We start from the raw sequence: 8,210 nt of genomic DNA on the forward strand, positions 1-8,210 counted from the left end.
CCTTCTAACAAATGCCAAAAGTAAAAAATAAAATAAAATAAAATAAAAATAAGGTTAAAGTAGTTCAATGTTTGAAATATTGAAAGGAGGGAAAAACCAAAATAAAAAATTTAAAAATGCAAAAACAAAGGACCTCGCTTTTCTAATAATATGGATTGAAAGGTAATTCCATAAAAATTTTCGGGACTATACGTCGTTTTTTTCCTGTGTTTGAAAGCCTTTCGCGGAATAAGGGTTCGAGCAAAAATTTTATCCTAATTATGAAAGAAAAATGAGGAAATTTTATTAATAAAACTAGTTAATCTACCTCAAAAATCAATGAGGCAGTTAAATGTGGTTTTTTTTTTTAATTATTTTAATGGAAAAAGTTTATATAGGACATAGGCTCGAAAAAATCAAATTAGAGCCCACCTCAAAAATTTTACTAGAAGAGGTTGTTTTGATGCCCAAGTATCCTCACATTGATCATCTCAACATCAAGATGCATGGACATGAGAAAAAAATGGATTTCATGTTTTGGAAATAGTGCATCTTGTAACGTATTTTTGGACCTTCAATTTTCAAGTGCTCGATCTACCCTATTTTTTAAGCTTTAAATTTTATAATTAAAAACGAAAATATATTTTAAGCTATCACAAAGATTTCCAGTATTGAACTATATTTCTCAACACTATTTGAAGGTACGCTTTACTTTGATTGTTTAGAGCCTCGTCTCTATACAAACCGCATCCTATTTTAATTAGTTATCTCCTTAATAATTCTCTTAGAAAATATCAAACTGCCCTTATTATAGGAGGGAAACTTGAAGAATGCGGTAAGGTGGTAAGGTGGCCACTTGAAGAACTAAATACCTATGCTTGTACAAGGACACTTTTTTTATTAAGAAAATCTTGATCAGAAACCACAACAAGCAGAGGTAGCTTTGTCTTTTGACAGATTGATTTAAGTAGATCAAATTACCAAAGTACCTCCCTTGCTCTAGGTTCAAAGCTGAGAATACGATTTATTATTATTATTATTATTGTTATTATAAAAAACATATTGTAATTTTAGAATCAGGAGCAAATAGGGATATTGAAATCATTTAACTCAAGTGACTTAGGATCAAATTATCAAAATGTGCTTTGTTCAAAATCATAAACTATCGAAAAATTTTCCAAAATACACTTAATGAATGCCACTTATTTTCAACTATTCCAACTCATAATCATATATAATTTGCAAGGAATTTTAAAATTGGATCAAAAGATATAAGTAAAAAAAAAAAAAAAATTAAAAGAAAAAATATGAAAAATAGATTTATTCGGACTGGACCACATTTCTACCATATGGTCTCAAAGTATAAAGCATCCATCTTAAAGATGGATGCAAATAGGTGGTCCATCAAAAAACAAGTGAAACTAACGGTCCAAATTTTTTCTTCATGAAACCATGATTCTTATTTTTAAATTTTTTTTATTTATTATATTTATGATATGTTAGAGATTACATGTCCTTGAAAATTGGGTCTGAAAATCCGTCTCAAAAATAAATTTTTAAGAGTTGACTCATCTCTATATGTATTCTCATAAACCATATCCAAAAAGTATTTCATGTATCAAGGAACACATTTCCCTAGTTGCATTCCCCAACGCATTGATATCCATCTTAAAGATGGATGTCCAAAAATTGTACCCCCTCTAAAAACTAAAATAGATAGTGAAAGAATTATCAAAAATACTATTTTGCTTTTGAACTTTATTTTTAAAAAAAAAAAATTCATGGTACCTAGGATCTAAACAATCAAATTAAAGCCTACTTCAAAAATTTCACTTGAAGAGGTTGTTTTGATGTGCAAATATCATTAAATTGATCATCTCGACACCAAGTTGCATGGACATGAGAAAAAAATGGATTTCAAGTTATGGAAATAGTACATCTTATAATGTATTGTTGGACAATCAATTTTTAAATTTTCATAGATCTGCTCAATATACACTATTTTGAAGCTTTAAAATTTATAATTAAAGATGAAAATATATTTTAAGGCTATCACAAAAATTTCTAATATGGAAATCATATTTCTTGACACTATTTGAAGGTGGGCTCTAATTTGATTGTTTAGGGCCTTGGCTCTTTACAAACTATACCCATTTTAATAATAGTTTTTTAAACTCTTATAACTTAGAAACAAGAATGCTTCTTTAAAAAGAAAAAGATTTTTACAAAGCAATCACTTTAATGACAAAATTATGGATTTACCACCCTCATTAATTTTCCTCTTTTTTTTTTTAGATAATTTAATCTATCAATGATATTTTTCAAAGAAATTTCTCCCTAAATTTTAATAACATTTAGTTTTGGATTTTCTTGTTGAGGGTCTCATCCATGCCCCCTCCCCTAATCCCTATGCTCATCTTTGTCCTCATAGGAGCCCATTCTTCAAGGTCTTTATCTTCTTGTCCTATCGATCCAACTAGAAGAAAATGGTACATATACACAGTGGTCGTACCATTAATCTCCACAATGATGCTCATTGATATTCAAGGTTCAGGGCTGTTAGATCCTATACATTTATTGACTAGCCTATGCATCATAAATGTTCATATTGTGAATAGTTATAACATGTTTTTTGCCTTAGCTTATTAAAATTAGGAAAAAGTTTATAGAAGGTAAAGGTCATAAACAATGAAATTAAGATGCACCTCAAAAATTCACGGTTTTTTGGATGTTCAAAAATCCTTAAATTGTTTTTTTTTTTTTTTTCTCTGGTAGATCAATGGGGAGTTGAGGCCCCTACCCATTTTTAGAAATAATTAATGGTTTTTGAATGCATAAGTGAGAATGGAAACCTAAAGCGGTAGTTGAGCTCAAGTGGTGCTACCACCACAACCTCAACCTCAACCTCAACCTCAACCCTATACCCTCAAATTGTTCATCTCGTATTCAAGATATATAGATATGAGAAAAAATGTATTTTAAGTCTTGAAAATAATACATCTTGTAATGTATTTTTTAGACCGTCAATTTTTAAGATTTTCAAGTGTTCATAGATACGCTTGATCTACATTAGATATAAAAAGTAATATTTAGGCCATCACAAAGATTTACAATACTGAAATAATACTTTTCGACACTATTTGAGGACCTCAACCTTATACAAAACCACACCCTCAATATTAACCTTAGTGCTGAATTATGTAGTTAAGGCTTCGTTTGGAAACGGAAAATGTTAAAGAAATCAATGGATTTGTGTTGGTGCTCGATTCTGAAATGCAAAATAGAGTTGGGGAAAGGATATAAACCCTCCACCAAATTGAATGTAAAATACTGCTTATTTGCTGCATGGTGGATGACTGCACTGAATGGGTGCAAAATGGAGTTTAAGTTTCACCCCGATATATTTATCATTGATTTGCTAAAAAATGGATTTTGACCCCTTCCCAAACGCAGCCGAATTTATCAAACCTTCCTTTAGATATGCACTATCTAACATTTCATGGAAAAATATTTTCATAATTTTTTTTGTCAAAAGACAACTTCAATAATGTCGTTAGATATTGGTAGAAGGGCTGTTTTCAATTTTGGCCCCTCCAGCACAATGAAAGCACTCTTTAGTAAACGATATTGGTACATCGAGATCAATGTTTTCAAATTCACTTCGCTTCAGCCGACGTGGTTGAAGCTTTAGGATTTTAGGTCTAAACCGAAGTGAAGCGAAGCTTGGTGTTATCGGTTCAGTCAAATTCGGGTCGCTTTGGTAGATTTGGACATGCTTCGAAAAGATTCGGTTGAAGCTTCGGCCTCTTCAGCCCAAACAAAAAAATATCAATATAAAAGTTTTTTTTTTTAATTTTTTATTATTTTTATATATTGTTGTTGCAGCTTCTGTTAAATTCAGGCCACTTCAGTCAAATTCGGTTCTGCTTCGGGCAGATTCGGTTGAAGCTTCGACCTCTTTGGCCCAAGCAAAAAAATAACTATATAGTATTTTTTTATTTTTTTGAAATTTTAATTTTAAATTTTTTTATTATTTTTATATATTATTATATATAAATATCTAATCTATTTATATTAAATTAAAAAATCCAGAGTCTTCCATCGAATCGGTTGAAGCACCGGATTGCTTCATTTTTATCACCAAACCGAAAAAGACTCCAAAGTAAATCTCATAACATTGATCGAGATATTAATATCTCACTCTAAAATATCTATGAGATATAAGTATCTTCAAAAACTAATATCTTACTAAAAAAATTACTGTGATATTAGTAAGTATGAACATGAATATCTCCCTAGGCCAACTTGTGAGATATTGGTATTTTTTAATGCCAACATCTAATATGGATTAAGATTTCACAAGATATTAAAGTTTTCCAATATTGATATTTCACCCAAACTCCTAGTGAAACATTAGTGTTTTTTGAAGTCTATTGTCTCAACAAATGAGTTAACTATGGGATATTTATATTCTCAAACAACATTATCTCACTAAGTCACCGATGAGATTTTGTATTTGTAGGTCTCAATGTTTCATAAAATGTTTAGAATGAGATTTTGGTATTCATAAATACCAATATCTTGCGTATCTCTCTCAAGAACAATTCGTTTTAATCACTTCACCCCTTATTTTGTGTACTTGGTGTACTTTAATAAGCTTTTTGAAAGTAGGACAAATAGAGTAGATACAATGTTAAATTGTGAATCTCAAATCTGTCCTATGATTTATTTCTTTTTTAATGCTTCATGGAGGAAATTTATATAAGGCGCCAACTTTAAAATATGGCAATAAGGAGCACCTCGAAATCCTATTAGAAGATGCAGTTTTGAAGATAAAAACCCTTACAATAACTTAAAAAATTATTGCTATATCTAATTATAAAATTTAAAGCTTAAAAATAAATTGAGCACAATTACATACACTTGAAAATCTTAAAAATAGATCGTTTATATAATATGTTACAAGATGTACTTTTTTTATAAATTAAAATCTTTTTTTTCTCATATTTATACATCTCAATTTCGAGAGACCTTAATTGTATAAAACAAAGTTGATTCATAGTATAAACTTCTCCCATATTTTATGGCCGGCCATGTTAGTGTAATCCAGATAATGTTAGCTTAGGTGACCAGCTGGAGGGATATAAAAATCATTGGCCTTCATGTACTCTTTCCGTACAGTGCCAAAACTTTATTACTTTTGATGGAAACTTTTCACAAGCCCAAGTCTTGGGACCCACTTTGCTTTTATTCACCCATCACCAGTGTAATACTGGTCTTGCTCTCATGAGTAAAGGCTCTCAAAATTTCACTATTCCTATCGATTGCAATACGCCAAAAAATATTATGCTCCCGCGAGGGTATCTTGTCTATTTACTCCCTTTTGTAAAACTCAATCTAGAAGTAACTTTAAGATCTCAAATTTTGGATACGTAACCTCTTCAACTTTTATACTAATCCTAATAGACAAAATTTTTAAGTTGAAATCTTTACTTGATTTAAAAAAATAAAGTCTCAAGATTGAAAGGATGATATCTAATTTCTAGAAGGTGAGATCTTAAAACACCTAAAATTCAAATTTTTCGTTTTGAAAATAATAATCTAGTGACTCTTAGTTGGCTACAAAAATTCAAAAAAAAATTTAAAAAAAAAAAAAAAATTATCATAAGTGAAACTTGTAACATGAGAGAGTATATATGCATCATCATCATTTTAGCTTTTTTCTAATTAATTTTAGCTACATTAATCTTGGTTCTCGATTATGCTCTATTAATGGTAAGTGGAGCTATAAGTCCCTATATTTTTTTCGTACTACTTCCAACTGCGTCTTTTTTGGGCCTACCCTTTGCGCTTTTCAGTCTTTCCACTTGAACTAACTTGTACCTCCTAACAAGTGTTTTACTTGGCGGATACCACACATGGCCAGCCCACCTAAGTCTACTTTCTCTCATTTTATCGTCGATTGGTGCCACGTCTAAATTCTCTCAAATAGATTCATTTTGAATTTATCCCTTCTAGTAATGCCACTCATCCATCTTAACGTACGCATCTTCTCTATACTCATTCTATAGGTATATTGTTTTTTGTCTGCCTAATATTCCATCCCATAGAGCGAAAACTGGTCTCACCAATGTCCCATAGAACTTGCCCTTCGACCTCATTAGTACGCGGCAATCATATAAATTTATCATTACACCTCTCCACTTTGCCCACCCAGCTCTAATTCTTTGTGCGACATCTTCTTCAATCTCTCCATTTTCCTGGATTATCAACCCAAGATATTGAAAGTGCGGTCTTTTTGTATTTTGTGGTCATCAATCTTGACTAACTCCTCGTCTCTATTCCTACTATTACTAAACTTGCACTCCATATACTTTGTCTTAGTTCAATTATTTTTAGAACATTTGGACTTTAAAGCATTCCTCCAAAGTTCTAACTTTGTGTTGACATTGTTCCGGGTCTCACCAATCAAAATTGTCATGTACGAACAACATGCATCACGGTACATCATCATGTAGGTACCTAGTTAAGTTGTCCATAACTAAGACAAAGAGGTACAGGCTCAATGCTGACCCTTGATGTAGACCTATTGTCACTGAAAACTCACTTGTCTCTTTACTAGTTGTTCGTACACTAGTTAGCGCTCCATCGTACATATCTCTCGTCAAATCGATGTCGTGTCTAGAGACCCCTATCTTTTCGAATACTCGCCAAATCAAATCATAATGTACTATATCATAAGCTTTCTCTAGATCAATAAAGACTATATAGAAGTTTTTTCTTTTCGCCCTAATCTTCTCAATCAGTTGCCTAAGTAGAAAAATAGCCTCAATTATTGATCTTCTTGGTACAAAACCAAATTGGTTTTCACATACAGTCGTTTCATGCCTTAATCGTTGCCTAGTGATTCTCTCCCAAAGCTTTATAGTATGGCTCATTAGCTTAATCTCTCGATAGTTTGCACAATTCTGTATGTCTCATTTGTTCTTATAAATATGTATCATGTATATTATATATATAAAGGGTGCGGTTTCTATAAAGATGCAACATTAAACAATCCAATTAAGGCGCACATTAAAATTTTATCATAACATATAATTTTGTTATAAAAAATTCTTAGTATTATCTTAAAATCTATTTTTATACCTAATTAGAAAATTTTAAATTCCAAAATGCTTAAAATCAAGTAGATTTATAATATATGAAAATCTTGATTGGACAGTCTAGATAATGTGTTGTAAGATGCACTATTTTCGGGATTCAAATTTTTTTTTTTTTTTTATATTAATACATCTCAGTGTCGAGATGATCGATTAGAGGGTTTTTTCAACATTAAAACAATATTTCCGATAAAATTTTTAGTTACATCTATGATTTTACATTTTGAGGTTGCAACTTTGTATAAATTTTTCCCTTTTTATAAAGAGCAATGATTCCATGCAATTGTTGTATAGTAATATGATGCAAGAACCTTAAGAAGTCATCTTGTGGCCATTTGTTTGATCCAAATTTTGAAATATCACTCTTTTCATTCTAATGAATAATAAAAAATTAAAAACACAACTTAGAAAGTATTTTTTTAGCCCAATTAACATAGATCGTTCATTTTGGTGAGATGCTTAGATCTAGGCCTTACAAGGATTTTTTCATTTTCAATTTTTTTGAGTGGCTTTATTATCATTAAATGAACAATGTTAAAAAAGAAAAAAGTGATTTTGAATTTTTAAAGGCTAAGATCTTGAAATTCACAAAATGAATGGTCTAGATTCATTTTTGGAGGAGACTCATTTTGATCATATCTAGGTTTCAAACTGAACCTTTTTTTTTTTTTTGGAGGGATTGATTATTGAGATGAAAAGAGTGTGCGTGCAAAATTTGAAGTTATACAAATACCACAAACATGGTTTTCTAAAAGTGTCGTTGTATTATACTACGATACAACAGTTGCATTGGATCATTGCTCTTATATAAATTATAATATGAGAAATGACACTATGAGACCATCTCATACCCATGTGAGTAGGACCTCAAAAGATCACCATTAAATTTGATACAGGTTTCTAGAAAAGTTATAAAATGGGATGGGATTTTGACTTTTTTAGAGATTTGTGTCAAATTTGACAGCGATCATTCGGAGTCCTACTCTCATGGGTGTGAGAGTGTCTCATAGGATCATTACTCTTATAATATATATGTGTATATATTATTTTAAGAATCGTGACAGATCTGGA

Source organism: Amborella trichopoda, chromosome 10, assembly GCF_054954075.1.
Source record: "Amborella trichopoda isolate Santa Cruz 75 chromosome 10, AtrichopodaSantaCruz75HAP2 v2.0, whole genome shotgun sequence".
NCBI classification, from domain to species: Eukaryota; Viridiplantae; Streptophyta; class Magnoliopsida; order Amborellales; family Amborellaceae; genus Amborella; species Amborella trichopoda.